The sequence below is a fragment of the Sarcophilus harrisii genome, chromosome 5, assembly GCF_902635505.1.
Source record: "Sarcophilus harrisii chromosome 5, mSarHar1.11, whole genome shotgun sequence".
Lineage (NCBI taxonomy): Eukaryota > Metazoa > Chordata > Mammalia > Dasyuromorphia > Dasyuridae > Sarcophilus > Sarcophilus harrisii.
Window position 1 is genome coordinate 150,048,290 of NC_045430.1, and position 18,346 is coordinate 150,066,635.

Genomic DNA, 18,346 nt, shown 5'->3' on the forward strand with positions numbered 1-18,346 from the left:
TTCTGATGACTAGAAACTTTCTTGAAAACTGACTTGCCAAGATTATGCAATGTTCAATTCTGAGGGAGATGGCTATTTTCAACAGTGAGATGACTCAGGCCAGTTCCCAGTGGTCTTGTGATGGAGAGAGTCATCTGTACCCAGAGAGAGGACTGTGAGAACTGAGTTTGGATCATAACATAGCATTTTCACTCTTTTTGTTGTTATTTGCTTGCATTTTGTTTTCTTTCTCATTTTTTTCCTTTTTGATCTGATTTTTCTTGTGTAGCATGATAATTGTGGAAATATGTATAGAAAATTTGCACATGTTTAACATATTGGATTACTTGCTGTCTAGGAGAGGGGATGAGGGGAAGGGAAGGAAAGAAAATTTGAAAAATTAAAAGGTTTTGCAAAGGTGAATGTTGAAAAATTATGCATATTTTGAAAATAAACAGCTTTAATCAAAAAAGAAAGAGAGAAAGAAAGAGAAGGAAAGGAAGGGGAAAAAAATCCTGACTGTTGGAAGTATTCCAATATGCTGAGGCTTTTTATAGTTATAGGCAGGATAAGTTAATAGAAAGGAGTTGACTAAAACAAAAGAAGGAATCCCTTAAGTACATAAATAGCAACACATTCCCAGAACAGCTTAATTTCCCAGCTCCTTGGCTTGCACTTGCTTTGGCCACTTTTCCACTAAATTGCTTGCTAAACTTGAAATTGTCCTACTGGGTTCATTCTCTTCTACCCCTAAACATATAGAATATGTTTGCTCATATCATTTCCAGGGAAATTGCCAACCATCGGCCATCTCGGCATTCATTTCCCATCTTCCACAGTTCCTACCTATAAGTACTCTAGGACATCTTGCCTTCCCTATAAAGGAGAGGAAAATGATTTAATAAACTCACACTAACATGTTAGTTATAAATAAGAAACACGTCTTTAAATAAATACTTCTTTATAGCTGATTTTTGTTTTTTGAGACTAGGTCTTTCTATTTCAATCAGATTAGAAGTTCAGCAGGCACTCCTGGCCCTACCCACTGCTAATTCAGTGGGGGTATTTTGCTCTGTTCTGTTTCTGACTTGGGTTTATTAGCCCCTTCTTGTACTCCCCTTCACCTTCCATTCCTTCTGTCCATAGTAGTACTAGGCACTCAATTAATAGCCCAGAAGCCTCAGTCTTCTTTAGTAGTAGGGATTACAAGTATGTAGTCATCGTACCTGGCATTATTTGTATTTTAAAAGATGACCATAAACCAAGATCATGAACTTGGGTAATTGGAAGGATAGCAGTGCCCTGGATAGAAAAAGAAATTAGGAAGAATGGAAGAATTGTACAATGATCAACTGTGAGTGACTTACTATTCTCAGCAATACACTGATCCAACACAATTTTGAAGGACTTATGATGAAAAATCTAAATATAGAATGAAGCATATTTTTAAAAGTTTCTTTATTATTTTCTTTTCTTTTACTTTATTATTCTTGTTTTGTTTGTTTTGGTTTGTGTTTTCTTTTGTAACATGGCTATTATGGAAATGATATACTGTACATGTATATCAAATTGCTTGTCTTCTCAAGGAGGAGGGGGAGAGAGAATTTTTTAATTTTTAAAATTAAAAAAAATTTTAAAAACGTTAAAATTTTGTTTACATATAATATGAAAAAAATTTTTTTAAATTAAATGTAAATTTTAAAAAATATGACCCCAAAGAGAAGAGGTAAAAAAGATGACTATAAAGAGAAAAGGTATCCTCATTGTTTCTATTTAAGCAGAGATAGAAGTGCAAAGTTATTGGCAGCATTGGGTCCTTTCTCAGGCCCTTCAAACATGTGTGTTGCTGCTTTGTATTCTGTCTGTCTTATATATCAATTAAATTGGGCATTAATGAGATTAAGGAAGCCTGATTGATCAAAAATACATTTATGGGAAAATTGTAAAAGATCAAATTCTTTTTTTAAAGCCTTTTAATTTCAAAATATATTCACAAATAGTTTTCAACATTCACCCTTGCAAAACCTTGTGTTCCAATTTTTTTCTCCCTCCCTCCCTCCACCCCTCCCTTAGACTGCAAGTAATCCAATATATGTTAAACATGTGCAATTCTTCTATACATATTTCCACAATTATCATGTTAAACAAGAAAAATCAGATCAAAAAGGAAAGAAAATGAGAAAGAAAACAAAAAGCAAGTAAATAACAACAACAAAAAAAGGTGAAAATACTATACTGTAATCCACACTCAGTCCCCACAGTCCTCTCTCTCTGCATATGCAGATGGCTCTGTGAATCACTTCTCAATTGAAGAGTCAAGTCAGGGGAGCTAGGTGGTGTAGTGGATAGAGCACCAGTTCTGTAGTCAGGAAGACCCGAGTTCAAATCTGATCTTAGACACTTAATGCTTCCTAGCTGTGTGACCCTGGGCAAGTCACTTAACCCCAATTGCCTCAGAAAGAAACAAAGAAAGAAGCCAAGTCTGTCAGAATTGATCATCAAATAATCATCTTATTGCTATGTACAATGTTCTGCTTCTACTCACTTCATTCGGCATCAGTTCATGTAAGCCTCTTCAAAACTTTCTAAAATCATCTTGCTGAAAGATCAAATTCCTTTTTTTTATTGAAGCTTTTTATTTTCAAAACATATGCATAGACAATTTTCAACATTCATCTTTGCAAAACTTTGTGTTGCAAATTTTTTTCCTTCTCTTCCTCTAGATGACAAGTAATCCAATATAGATTAAACATATACAATTCTTCTATATATATTTCCACATTTATCATGATGCTCAAGAAAAACCAGATCAAAAAGGAAAAAATAAGAAAACAAAAAGCAAGTAAACAACAAAAAAAAGTGAAAATATTATGTTGTGATCCACACTCAGTCCCCACAAGCCTCTCTCTGGGTGTAGATGACTCTCTCCATCACAAGACTATTGGAACTGGTCTGAATCATCTCATTGTTGAAGAGAGCCATGTCCATCAGAATTGATCATTGTATAGTCTTGTTATTGCCGTGTATAATGATCTCCTGGTTCTGCTCACTTCATTCAGCATCAGTTCATGTAAGTCTCTACAGGCCTTTCTGAAATCATCCTGCTGGTCATTTCTTACAGAACAATAATATTCCATAGCACTCAAATACTATAACTTATTCAGCTATTCTCCAACTGATGGGCATCCACTCAGTTTCCAGGTCTCTACAAAAAGCTCTGCCACAAACATTTTTGCACATAAATGTTTTTTTTTAATCTCTCTAGAATACAGGCACAGTAGTAACACTGCTGGATCAAAGGGTATGCACAATTTGATAACTTTTTGAGCATAGTTTCAAATTGTTCTCCAGAATGGCTGAATCATTTCACAACTCCACTAACAATGCATAAGTGTCCCAGTTTTCCCACATCCCCTCCAACATTTGTCATTATCTTTTCCTGTCAGAAAGATAAAATTCTTAAAGGAAAATTTCATAATTATAATACTTGTGGGACAGTGGTGCTGTTTAGATGTCAGGATACTTGGTGGGTATTCCATCCCACCCAGGTGGGTATTTGAACCTTAAGGTGCTCAGGAGCAATAGCTGCCATAGCTATCTTGTATCTTATTTCTGCAAACCTACAGAAAAACAGGGCATCACTTCATAAAACAATTATCAAGATATTAGGAGGTACTCTGTTTCCCAGAAGTAAGGCCTGGCAAGCATGGCCTGAACTTGACATAACAATCCTAAGGGTTCTGGAGGATTTCTCCCTCTGGCAGAGTATATTGCTTTGACTAGCACCAAATGTCTGCTGAGGGATTATGATTTTTCATATTACTCAATAACTATTTAGATTTGTTGAATCTCCTGCTATTTCCCAGGGACCTGAGACTATTTCAAATGCTGCAGCCTAAAGTCATCTATCACATGTGCCAATATGCTCACAATTCCTGATTTTTATAACTGCCAAGTGAACTGAACCAGACACTACTCAGTTATGCCCACTATGCTAGCTCTGGTTCTTTATCCCATTGAATTATCATAAGACTTGACCTTTAAGACGTGAGACCATATTTTTCTTATGTAGCATGATGAATGTGAAAATATGCATAGAAGAATGGTACATATTTAACATATATTGGATTACTTGCTATCTAGGGGAGGAAGGTAGGGGAAAGAGAGGGAGAAAAATTTGGAACACAAGGTTTTGCAAGGGTGAATGCTGAAAATTACCTGTGCATAGAATGTTTGTGGCAGCCCTCTTTGTAGTGGCCAGAAACTGGAAACTGAGTGGAGAATGGCTCATCAGTTGGAGAATGGTTGAATAAATTGTGGTATATGAATGTTATAGAATATTATTGTTCTAGAAGAAATGACCAGCAGGATGAATTCAGAGAGGGTTGGAGAGACTTACATGAACTGATACTGAGTGAAACGAGCAGAACCAGGAGATCATTATATACTTCAACAACAATTCTATATGAGGATCAATTTTGATGGACATGGCCCACGTCAACAATGAGATGAACCAAATTAGTTCCAATAGAGCAGTAATGAACTGAACCAGCTACACCCAGGGAAAGAACTCTGGGAAATGAGTATAAATCACTACATAGAATTCCCAATCCCTCTATTTTTGTCTGCCTGTATTTTTTATTTGCTTCACAGGTTAATTGTACACTATTTCAAAGTCCGATTCTTTTTGTACAGCAAAATAACTGTGTGGACATGTATACATATATTGTATTTAACTTATACTTTAATATATTTAACATGTATTTGTCAACCTGCCATCTGGGGGAAGGGATCGGGGGAAGGAGAGGAAAAATTGGAACAAAAGGTTTTGCAATTGTCAATGCTGAAAAATTACCCATGCATATATCTTGTAAATAAAAAGCTACAATAAAAAAAATTACCTTTTGCATGTATTTTGAAAATAAAAAGCTATTATTAAAAAAAAACACCAAAAAAAAAAAAAAAGAAAGACTTGAGAATGAACTTGGGAACTATTCCCATAGGCCTGCATGGTAATTATTTACTCAAGACTTAAGAATGATTGTATTGTGGTCCAACTCTTTTGTGGTTTTCATGTATAAAAGCCCCTCCTGCCTCTGCAATTTAAGCTCTCCTACTCTGCACTTCTGCTTGCAAGTGTTTTCTTCACTTTGAACTTAAACTTCTGTTTGATTTCTGACTTGACTGTCTCTAGCCTGCTTTGCTTGGTTCCAGACACTCACAGGTTAGGGACCAGTTCAGGTCCAGTTGACACAATTCCCTGAGTTGTTATTGCATATCATTTGACTATTGAGTGGCTCTACATTCAAATAACCAGTTTGGTGGTTTCATCAGGGTGAATAGCTTTTCCCCAAAAACTGTGGTACCCTCACAGCTGGGAAAGCAAATGGTCCTAAATCTACAAGTTCTTAAACTACTCTTTTTCTCTACCTCTATATCTACTTGCCACATGTGGAGCTCATATGGCCTGTAGTGAAGTAAGCACACTGATTTAATTCTAAAGTATGGAAGAAGACAGTTGGTAGGAAACAGAAAGAAAGAGACAGAGACAGAAAGAGAGAGAGGAAAGAATAATGAAGGATAAAGATACATATAGAATCCCAGCATCACAGATAAGCAGTCAAGCAAAATATGTTCCTACTTTGATCATACCCCAAAATGAATTTCTTATTCTGCACATGAATCCATCATCTCTCTGTCATGAAATGGTTAGCCTTCCTCTTTATCAGTCCTCTGGAGTCATGGTTGATCAGTTTTTAAATATTTCTCTATAATCTCTATAATTCAATATTTATTTTTATTTCTATTTTCATATATTGAATAATATATACTATAATATTCATGTTTATAATATTGTCTATATTTTATAATGTGATATAATACAAATCATTTTGGGTGAGTCATGCCATTTGACAAAAGCTTAACCCCTCAAAGTTACATTGAGAATTGTGGACGGTGGGGGGTGGAATGTAACTGTACTGGGATACCAACCTGCCAGTGAGAGAGGATGGATAGGAGTAGTCAGGTGGGTCAAGAAAATATCCCCAAAACTTAACATGTTATATTAAAAATTATAGAATTCTTTTTATGACTCTAACCCCATTCCAAACTATTTGGCATATTTCCCTTTCTCTGTTAACCAGTCTCATTCATAAGATTCAGATAATTGTCTTCTCAGTGGCCATATAGTTTATTAACATGGAGTAAAGCCAAAAAAAAGTGTGTGTGTGTGTATATATATATATATATATATATGTGTGTGTGTGTGTGTGTGTATGTATGTATGTATATAAAGGAAATGTTAGTCTTCTATCCCCAAAGCCTCCTTCCAGACAGTAGATGAATCTTTTTCTCTCAAACCATCTTCTAGTCAATAGATAATGAGAAAGAATAAGAGAAGGAATTCTTTGGGACCCCTCCCTCCCCAGAGCAACCCCTGAAAAAGAACTGGACAATATAGAGCAGGAGAACTGGGATATTGAGCTCCCTTGGTCCATTGTCACGAGTAGCTGCAGTTTCTTAAGCTGCTGATGGTCCCTCTGCCTCTGCTTTTGCTTGTGGCTTGTCCCATAACATTCCTCCAGAGGTTTATCCATTTCTTTAGGCTATTTTCCCAGTTTGATGATATATCAGATATATTTTCTCCTGTGGAAACTCAAATGTCCATTTTCCAGTTTTCAGACTTTTATTTTTTAATGTCTCCTTGATCTGTCCTATCCATTCCCTTTGTACAAAGTTTCCCTTTCTGTGCTCTAAGCCCCCATTTAATTTAGATAGTATACCTTAAAATTCTCATACTTTTAAAATGAAAGCTTTGTGAAGACAGAAATTGTACTTTTCAATGTTATCACCTGTGATGGTATATCCTGAAATAAATGTAGATAAATCCTCATTAAAGTCATTAGCAATAAATTTAAATCAATATGACCTTTGGCATATGAATACCTGTAGCTACCTGTAGCTTATCATTATTGGGCATTTTCAACAATCTTTCATTTATTTATAATCCATTTAGAATCCAGAGACTCATAACTTAGAGAAGGACTTTCCCCCCTGAATCTGGTCACTTAAAGGTGCATTTATTTATGTATCCTGTTTTAACTAGGTCACCTCAGCTCTTGATTTAGTCATTTGCTTTCAGGGCCCTGCTGGCCATGGTGTTCTGACAAATTGCACAGAGGAAATGTGGTAAGTGACTGGGGCAGGTGTTTAGTAGCCCAGGGACAGCTCCTCAAACCTCGCCTGCCTTCTTTATAACACAAGATTTCTGGCTACTTTAAACTGCGTGCTTGATGTGTTAGATGGAGTCACATTTTTCAGACACCACCTTGTGTGGGCTCTAGCGTTTGCTAGCTTGCTAAAGTAAACTGTGACAATTCCCAGCTGTGAGTCATGAAAACCCCATGGCTAACTAAACAGCATGTTTGCTTACTAGAAGATAGGATTTCGGCTGTGTTGAATCACTGTACAGTGCTACCTGATGAGACAATTTTTTCTTGCATCTTTGATCGAGGTCTCTTTCATCTTGTCTCCAGCTTAATCACTGGAAGAAATCCTTTTCTTTTTGGTGTTGAGAGGGGTTTGGGTGAGGAAGATAAAACTTGAAACAAGTCTTCTTGAGGAGAAATCAGTAAATGGCCAAGGGGAATGTTTGTTCTCTGTAGGTCCAAGCAAAAGAAGACTGTTCTTTGGATCAAGGGCATCTGGCTGCGAAACTCTCCAGCGTGTGTATTCCAGCTGAGCTATTACTTTAAGTTTCAGCACTTCCTGCCACTTGGTTTTCATGCTATTTTCTTGGGTAATCACAGACAAGTGACTCTTATGTGATCATCAATTGGTTGGAGATTTTCTTTTCTCCTTTCAAAGGAATGGAAATTAGTCCTGAGAAGAGCAGGGCTAGGGCTAGATTAGATGGAGAGAAAATTTCTCCATTCAAGGACTTGTTGAATAACTGACTTGTTTTTGCTTCCTCTCTTCTTACTCTGTGAACACTAGGCAGGTATCATGGGCTTTTTAGACCTTTTAAAGTTCATCTAGCAAAACCTCTTTATTTGAAAAATAGTGAAACTGGGAACCAGAGAAAGTAAAGGATTTACTCAATGTCACACAGGTAATAAGTGGCAATCCTGGGTTTTAAATCATTATCCATTGATTTCAAATCCAATACTCCTCCTGCTATATATACTATTTAGCATGGAAACCATTCTAGAGTGTGGGGAAATTGGAACCAGGAATTTCTTCTTCCCTACTTCTTTCCTGATAGTCTAAGTGTCTTGTGCATATTAAGGTGAGGAGGACATAGAAGTGACAGCAGTAGGTTTCCCTGCATCTTTAAACCTCCACTATGGTACTTCCTGCATATGGGGGAGCAGGGATTGGACAAAATTTGGAGTTATTTCCATTATAGAGTGTCTCAAGCTTGAGAGAAGAGCCCCAGCTTTCCATAATTCTATTAGGCATGGGCTGGAATGGCTTAGAACCTTCCTTCCCTTCCTTAGTGGTTCCCTAACCACTCCCTCAGTAGAAGAAGGATGGACCAAAAATGGTACCCAGGTGTCTGACTAACATGGTGCAGGACCAGAAGGATGTTCAGCGGGTATCACAGACCTCACCACTATAATGCAACCTCACAATAATGTCATTAGGTCTCTTTCCTCCCTTTTGACCTCAAGCAGGGTGTACCACTTGCTGGACAGAAACACCCTCTCTAACCTGCTTAAGGTTTTCACCTTTTTCCTTCATAATCCTTATCCCTCACCCCCGAGAGGGCCTTCCTAAAAAGTGAGGGGAAATTTATGTCCCCCCTTTCCACCCAGGTTGCTTCTGTTGAAAGGATTTCTGCTACCCACTTCCCACATATGGTGACGATGAGGCAATGTGGGAAACCATCTGCTCATGTCTAGTTGGGTCAGGTCTTCACATCTTAGAGGAAGACCTTTGTCACTCTCCAGCCCTCACCAAAGACCCACCACCGGACTTATGTCCAAGATGTTAAAAGAGAAAGAGGAGGGAGAGAGCTTGAAGGGTATTGTACACTGACATCTGCTTTTGGTGAGAGGGGAGTTGAGAGGAGACTATGGCCTGGACACATGTGGCCTAATTAGCAGATAGCTGACAGAAGTAATTGCTTAATTAGGCAGAGTAAACAAAAGCTGATCATATACTACATATATGATGATTATAATGATGTTAATGTTGGACTAGCACTTGAACCTGTGATGGCATTGGTAGAAGGAGGGGCAAGTGGGTACCTTCTTTGCAGCTCATAGGTTTAGAAAGCAATGTGGAGTCCTGAGAGCATGAATGACATTTGACTCAGGATTACACAGCCAGCGTACATCAGAGACAGGATTTCTTCCTGGACACCTTACTATGTGTTATAACCCCCTGCCTTTCTATGCAATACAACTATAAAGAACACTGAAAGAAAGCCAACCTTTGAATAATTTTAATAACTAATCTTGATTCTGGAGAAATTAATAAATATATTATTTTATTAAATTAAATATACTTTTGCCTTCCCAGCAGAGAAATGAGTGGCTACAGGGTTAGAGTGCTACATATATTATCAAACTTTGCCACTCAGTCTAATCTTTTTGCTTAACTTCTTTCTTTTATACAAAGGAGGGTTTGGGGGGGGGGGAGGAGAAAGTTAAAATATGTACTGAAATGGCTTATTTAGAAACAAAAGGCATCATTCATTCTTTTTTTTTTATTGGAAAAAAATAATTGAAATGGATGTTATCAGATTATCAGCAGAGATATCTCACTCCTCCTCTATAACATAATTTTACAAGAGTATTTCTAGTCATTTGACTCTTCAATCCTTCTCTTACACCCGAGGGCACTTTTTCTGCTCCCTGCCCTTGGTGCCAACATTCTTAGTTGTAGCTCTGTGCCTACTCCCTATTGAGAAGAACCATAAATTGATCTGAATTCTGTACCACTTTCTGAGAATTGCATGAGTTACAAAGGTTCTGCTCTTTTCCAGGTAGCTCAAATAATTCAAGTAGTTAGCATTGTGAGGTCCTTGTGTTTTTGCGGAAAGGTCCCATATTTGTTGCCTTTTGATTTTGAGGTATTTTGTTTGAGGTTTGGGGTTAGAGGAAAGGGAACTGAAAATGGTTTCCTCCCACAAGTCCTGACCATACTTTTCAAATGTGGTGATACCTTCCAAAAGTGACCATAATGTACTACTTGCTGATGCTTTAGTTCTTGAAGAAAAGATGAATAGAGGAGAGAAAGGAATCTGGGGAGCGAAACAATAAGGGTGTGGTCTAGGTCATTTAGTTTATTTTATAGGGTAAAGAGAAGAAGACTTAAGGAGAAGAATAGGGAAAAGGAAGTAATAATTATTATTGCAAAAGAAGAAGAAAAGGGATAGTTGAGAAGGGAAGGGGAGGCTAGAATGATGCATTAATATAAATTAGATATCAGCAAGAGAATGGTGGAAATGTAGGAGACTTGTGCATATGTTTATGTGTGTTTTGCCTGAGTCTGTGTGTGAGAGAGAAGGGAGAGGGAATACAGTCATACAGTTCAAAATTGTTACTCACTTCTCAGAAATAAACATCCAAAAAAGGGAAATAATCATTTTATAGCACTTACTATGTGCCAATGCGATGCACGATGTGCTCAGGGAAGTCTAGTATCTTTGGTGTGAGCAGCTGTGAAAAGAGCTGCTTGTGGCCCTTGGTGTCCATCTGATCCACCTCATTTATTTGTGGGCCTATACTATAGTAAACCATTTTGGCAAGTGAGCTAAAGTAGAGTGAGGGTAACTTGTGGTGAGTTGGGAAGGTATCTAGCCCAAGCATGTGAGGGTGGAGAGGCTAATGAGAACAATTTGTTCCAAGGCCATGAAGGCATCGAAGCTGTCAAAAGAAGGGTCAGAGCTGAATACGCCTTTTTCTGGAGTAGTCACAATGAAGGGGAGCACCATGAAATTGGGATAGGTTTTGCAATCAGAGCTAATCCAGTCAACAAACTTGAATGCCTACCCAAAAAGTGGAGGACAGGCTCATAACAAGGTGGTTGCCACTTGCAGGAAAATGCCATACCAGCATCATCACTGTGTGTACTCCCACCATGAGAAATCCTGATGAGGTCAAAGAAGAATGTCATCAGTAAGACCTGGAGACCTTTATCATCAATGTGCCAAAAGAAAACCTGCTTATAATTTGGGATGGCTTTAATGCTCAGATTACCAAACAGTTAATCTGACAAAGAGTCAGGGAGTCCTTGGAAGGAATGGAGTAGGAAGCAGCAACAGCAGTGGTCACTTACCACTGAAGACTTGGGCATCTCATGACCATGATCATCACCAATACTGTCTTCTATTTACCTAAATGCAATAAAACTTCGTGGGTGTACCCTTGCAGCAAACATTGGCATTTACTAGACTATGTGATTGTAAGGAGAAGAGACAAACAGGATGGGAGAGCAAGAAAGGCATGGAGTGTGGGGGGGGAGGAGTGGGGGGGGGGACTGAATGCTAGACTGATCACAGATATGCTCTCTAACCTAAATATTTGCATTCAACAAAAGCAATGACCTCAAGGCAAAAAGACTACTGGAAGATTTAATGATAAAAGATTAGAATCCTTCTCTGAGTGGAAATAGTTTGTTGCTAACTTGGGAGGAAAGTTAAGCAACTATGGAGCAGAAAAGGAGTGGACAGCTTTCAGAGATTTGGTGAAAAGCATTACATTTGCTCCTCTGAATAAGAGCACATACAAATATCAAGACTAGTTTGATGAAAAGGATGGGGAAATTCAGGAACTGCTAAATGAAAAAAAATGAGAATTCTACAGAGAGTACCAGCAGGATAGTTCATCTGTCTCTAAGAGGGCAGCATTTAATTTCATCAAAAGTAAAAGAACCAGTGTGGCTTCAGGAAGGGCCAAGAACAGTCGATAGTGTTGCTGCCTGACAAATCCAGGAGAAATGCCAGAGGTCTGTATACAACATTTATCTATCTGACCAAAACCTTTAAAACTGTCAGTAGCTAGAGCTTATAAGAAATTATGTCAGAAAAGTTTATCACCATTATACACAAGTTTCACGACAGCATTGTTGCCTGGGGTTTTGAACAATGATTGATGCTCTTGTGCTTTCCCAGTCACTAATGAAACAAAGTTGGGTGCTTGCTCCAGTACTTTTTAGCATGATGTTTTCAGCCATCTCATCAAAAACCTTCAATGAGGGCAAACACAACCTTAAGGTCAGCTGCTGCACTGATGGTAAATTCTTCAATCTGAAAGGACTACAAGCCAAGACTAAAGTGGAGAGAGCATTGATACATGATTTTTTGTTTGCAGATGATGTACTCCGTGAACTCTGAAGCTGATATGCAACAAAATATGGATCGATTCTCTGCTGTTTGTGCTAATTTTGTCCTAACAATTAACACTAAGAAAACACAGGTGCTCCACCAGCCAGCACTATACCTTCCATATGTGGAATCATCAGTTATAGCAAATGGAGAAATTTTGAATGCTGTGGATAAATTCACTTACCTTGGTAGCACACAGTCCTAGGGATTGGATCCTGGCATTGATAATGCATGTATTGCCAGAGCTGGCTCATTGATTGAGAAGCTCTGAATGAAAGTGTGGAAGAGAAGAGACATTAGACTGACTACCAAGTTGAACATCTACACAGCTGTTGTGCTGATCTCATTGTTGTACACCTGTGAAACCGCACCATGCCAGGAAACTGAATCGCTGCCACCTGAATTGTCTTAGGAAGATTCTGAAGATCACCTGGCAGGATGAGGTGAGGTCCTTTCTTGCACTAAACTGCCAAGCATTTAAACTCTATATCAGGGAGCACATCTCTGTTGGATTGGCCACATTGTTTGAGTTCAAATGTACCCTTGTCAAAAAGACCATTTTATGGATAACTCACAGAGGGCAGGAGTGGCCCTTGGAGCTGGTGGTGTGAAATCTGATTTCGGGGTATATTTGTGATGGAGCATGCCATGGGTTATTGAATGCTGGAAGAGAATGGAACCAGATCAATCATTGAGTATGGGCAGGAACGAAAATAAAATACTAGGGAATAACTGCTAGGGAGAACGGACATCTAAGTGTGATCATTCAGAGCTGATCCTGAGTTCATAATAAAAGCAGTCATCTCTAGAGTGCTTTCTCTGAATATTGTGTGTGAGCAATTTAATCCAATAGAATGTCTTATTTGATCCTCACAACAACCCTGGAAGGCAGATGCTGTTATTATTCCCATTTTGCAGATGAGGAAACTGAAGCAGACAACAATTAAGTGACTTGCCCAGGGTCTGACAGCAAATGTCTCAGACTGTATTTGAACTCAGTTCTTCCTGATTATAGGCCCAAAGGTCCCATTTGCAGTACCATCTAGTTAGCTCAAAATTCAGAGTACTCTTGAAATATGGATGTTAAATTATGGATGTCTAAGAATAGTGGTTTTTAGAACTAGGAAAAGATAGGGGTCTCTTGCCCATGTACCTAGATGAAGGATTAGGCAGTCCTAGGGTTGATTCCATAGAATGATTTCAGTAGTTTGAAGATGTGGTGAGAGTGTCCTTATGGATTTTATTTATCTCAATGTCATAATCCTGAATTCCTGGTAATCTTAATACAAGAAAAACTAATGATTAGGAGAAATCTACAACCCAGAGCATGAGTGTGAATGTAATTGGTAGGAACATGGTGAAGCCCTTTTGTAAATGGGATTTATAAAATTAGCATTAACTATCTGATGGTGTAGCATATATTTTTTCTACTTAAAGTGGAGTATTTCTGCCCTCTAGTGGCATGAAGGCTCACTTAAGAACTTCTGACTGAAACAATGAATATTATATTTATTTCCGTTGGAATTCTAGATGTGAGAAGTGACTTAATTAGATATTTATAGAGACTTATGAAATTGGTCACTTTATTACCTAAATTATATGGATAAGCAATAGAAGGTAAAGGGAGAGATGGTTGGTCTGTGTCACAGAGAAAGTCACCTAGCCTCCTTTGTTTAGAGACCCAGAAGACAAAGAGTTGAATGAGAAAGACTCAAAGAAATTAGAGAGGAAAAAGAATAATGGTTACATCATAGGGTCTTATGCTAGATTTATAGAAATACTTTCACAGTTAATAGATTTATGATTTTATTAATGTGAGCACTTTAGTGCCTCTTAACCCAATCTGAGAGCCTCCTTGTCACCACACAGTAAACTTATGGAATGCCTGTATATGCTCTACAAACTCTCCAAGGAATTTCTTCTGAGAAGAGAGGAACATGTCCTCTCATTTCACACAATTCTTTATTTTTTTACATATTATTGACATCCTTTAAAAAAATTTTGTTGTTTGAACATATCTATGTTTTCCTCAATAGAAGAATTACTTAGGGAAGAACTTCATCTCAAAACAAATCTACTTTTCTCCACAATTTAATCTTAGTGACTTTGGACATTAACAAGTTAAGCAGGTTGAGTTGAAGGAGACTGTGGAAGCCATGGCTTGAATTTAGAGGTTCTTGATTCTCAGATCACATCTTTATCTAATACCCCATGATTCCTCTAGAGCTCATACTCATTTTTGTATGCCTCTCTATTCTTCCTTTCCTCTCCAGGGCAAAGATTGTTCATGATAATTACACAATGAGCTATTTCATTTTATTGCTTTTTCTGTGTCCATTGATCAAGTTGTTGTGTTGATTGTTTTACTGGTCCTAATTACTTTCCTCTTCTTTAGTTCATATAAATCTTACTATATTCCTCTTGATTCTTTATGCCTCATTTCCTCCAGCCTCTTGTGCAATTCTTGTCCATAATGTCTTCCTATAAATCCTTCATGAAAGCTCTAATCAATCAATAAGCATTGATTAATATGTATTGTATTCTAGGCAGGCCTTGAAAATAAGAATATAAAAGATTTAATATTTCAGATCTTCTAGCTCAGAAGTTCTTTTTAGCAATACATACTCAATTTGTCCATATTTCCTTCTTTATTTTCATATCATGAATGTCCCATATTCTCTTGTAATTGTTTGCTTATTGGGTGATAGAAGACTGTTGTTTCTGTGAACCCCAACAGCTTGCTCGCTGAATGTATTTTTTTCACCTGGAGGATGTTAGGGAGCTTTTTTATGGAGATACTTTTCACTTATTATTTCCCCTTATAGTTTGAGGGAGAGAAGCTGCTCTGATATTTTGTGGACATGGTGGGCTTAAGGCTCCAGGCTAGGTCTTTCAGGTAGCTCAGCATCCTTGCCCTCAGCAGCAAAGAATGATCTGAATCTAAGCAGTGAAAGTTGATATGAGGATTCATCCAGCAGTCATGTCACATGTGGACATGAACTTAGTAGGATCGATGTTTTATAGGAACTGAATTAAGTATTAAGTCCAACCCCTCAGATTTAGATGGTAAAGGGGAAGATGTGACCTAGAGACATTGGGTGAAAAGCTTGTATGTTTGTTCTTATCTTAGAAGTGAACATCAATTTGTAAAGGCAAATTGATGTTAATTGATTAAATGGTACTGGGGCCTACTCATTATCTCTTAAAAATGGAGAAAATAGTAGGGGGCTCAAGAAGTCTTCTGGGAAATTAAGTGGATAAATTTGTGGCAGAGCTAGGTAACTCAGTGAATAGAGTAATGTGACTGGAGTTAGGAAAATCTGAGTTTTAATCTGATCTCAGAATTACAAACTGTGAGACTTTAGGGCAAGCTATTTTGCTTTGGTTTTCTCAGTTGTAAAATAGAGATAATAATAGCACCTATCCTGAAAAATTTTGTGAATATCACATGAAATAATATTTTCAAAACACTTAACACATTGCCTGGAACTTAGTAGGTACCATATAAATGTTTATTCTCATCCTTTCTCTCTGTACAATAATTCATTGTACATTATTGACTGGTGCCCAGGACTTAGAAGGACAGTTCTATAAGGGTATAAGGCATGAAATAACATGCCTTGATGGATACTTCCCTGGATTCACATATGTTAACTAGTTGTGTGTCCTTCATTTCTCTCTGCCACAGTTTTCTCATTTGTAAAATGCAGAGACTGGGCTCTGGCCCCTAAAAATCCTTTTTTAGTTTTTAATCTGTAGTGCTATAACATATTCTGGTCTTCACCAAAAGGAAGTCAAGAAAGGATTCTAGTCATACAGCACTTAACCTTTCTTTCCTTGTAACTGCTAAAGTTTTGTTCACTTCTGACTTTTGATTGTTGGCTCCTTTCCAGTGTCTTACTTTATTGACCCAGAAATTCCAGAGGCTAAGGAATTGAGTGGACTCATAGATAGGAAAAGTGAACTTTACAGCATAGGGCCCTGTTCTATATATACTATATTTAAAAAAACCACTTCTACTATGGCCAAACAGCATTCACTCTGTGCATACCCTTTGATCCAGCATTGTCTCTACAGGGCTTGATCATAACGGAGGGAAAAGAACCCACATGTGCACGAATGTTTGTGGCAGCCCTTTTCGTAGTGGCTAGAAACTGGAACCTGAGTGGATGCCCATCATTTGGAGAATGGCTGAATAAGTTATGATATATGAATGTTATGGAATGTTATTGTTCTGTAAGAAATGACCAGCAGGATGATTTCAGAGAGGCCTGGAGAGACTTATATGAACTGATGCGAAGTAAAATGAACAGAACCAGGAGATCATTGTACACAGCAATAGCAAGATTGTATGATGGACGTGGCTCTTTTTAACAATGAGGTGATTCAGGCCAGTTCCAATGATCTTGCAATGGAGATAGGCATCTGCCTTTCTTGTGCAGCATAATTGTGGAAATATGTATAGAAGAATTGTATATGTTTAACATATATTGGATTACTTACTGTCTAAGGGAGGGAGTGGGAGAAAGGAAGGAAGAAAAAAGTTAGAACATAAGATTTTAAAAGGGTGAATGTTGAAAACTATTATGTATTTTGAAAATAAAAAGCTAAAAAAAACTAAAGAACATAAATTTTAAAAAAGAAATGATGAGAAGGCTGATTTCAGAAAAGTCTGGAAAGACATATGATTGATGCTAAGTGAAATGAGCAGAACTAAGAAAATATTGTACACAATAACAAGATTATGTGATGTGTGACTTTTCAACAACGAGGAATTTCAAGGCAATTCCAATAAACTTATGGCAGAAAGTGCCATCTGTATCTAGAGAGAGAATTATGGAAACTGTGGATCAAAGCATGGTATTTTCACCTTTGTCTGTTTTTTCCCTTTTTGATCTGATTTTTCTTGTGCAGGATGATGAATACAGAAACATGTTTAGAGGAATTGCATATGTTTAACTTATATCAGATTTCTTGCTGTCTAGGGGAGCAGAACAAGGGGGGAGAGAGAAAAATTTGGAACATAAGGTTTTGTAAAGATAAATGTTGAAAACTATTTTTGCATATATTTGGGAAAATACAATACTATAAAAAGAAGGAAAAAGTGTTGTTCCTTCCACCACCATTTTCTCCCCCTCTTCCCCCTTATAATACAAGCTTTTGGAAGGTAAGGGATATTTTCCTTTTTGCTTTTATTTGTATTCTTAGCATAGTGTCAGGGACATAATAACTGCTTAGTAAATGCTTGTTGACTTGACTTGATAATATGCTGTCCACAAGTCCAATGAGTTGTCTTGATCATCATTAATAGGGTTAAATTGCATTCTTGTCATTTAGACAGTGAAATAAACCAAACTTTGAAGATCCTTTAATTGTATGAAATACAACTCTTTCCTGCTCCACCTTCTTGATTTTCCCTTTTAAGTACTGTAACCATCCTCTGAAAGCTCTAGCTACTTAAAAAGCAGCATTTCAAATGGGAAGAGGGGTTATTTTGGATCTTGGAATCTTCTGCAACGAGTACATCGAGTTCCTTTACTTAAATTACTGCAGTAGCAGGGATTTAGAGAGCCTGCTGGGCCAGGTCCATGGAGAAGTGCTGCTGTGCCATCTAGAGGAAAACTGTGGTACTGTGGGGAACAGCCCTATTTTCAAAGTACTGACTTGCTTCTATTTAAATCACCTTTATAATCCTGTGTTTCTAGAGGGAGGGTCTGGCCCCTAGGTTTCAAGAAAAGAAAAATTAAAAATTTGATTAGTAGCTTCCTCCCGTGAGATAATATAAGAAGTAATAAAAGGAGGGCTCTTTTCTCTTCTATTTTTGTCTGTACTCAATAAAGTTCAAACCATAAACAACTCTTGGAAAGCTAAGTGTCTGTCTTCCATGATGCAATACAGACTTTAAAGCAATTATAAGAACCTTCTAAAAATGTCACAAGCCAGAATGTGTCCCAGGTGTTGATTTAAAACAAAGTCTTTGTTCCAAGGAAAGCTTTCTATCTACTATTACTTTATGTCTGTCTTACATAAATG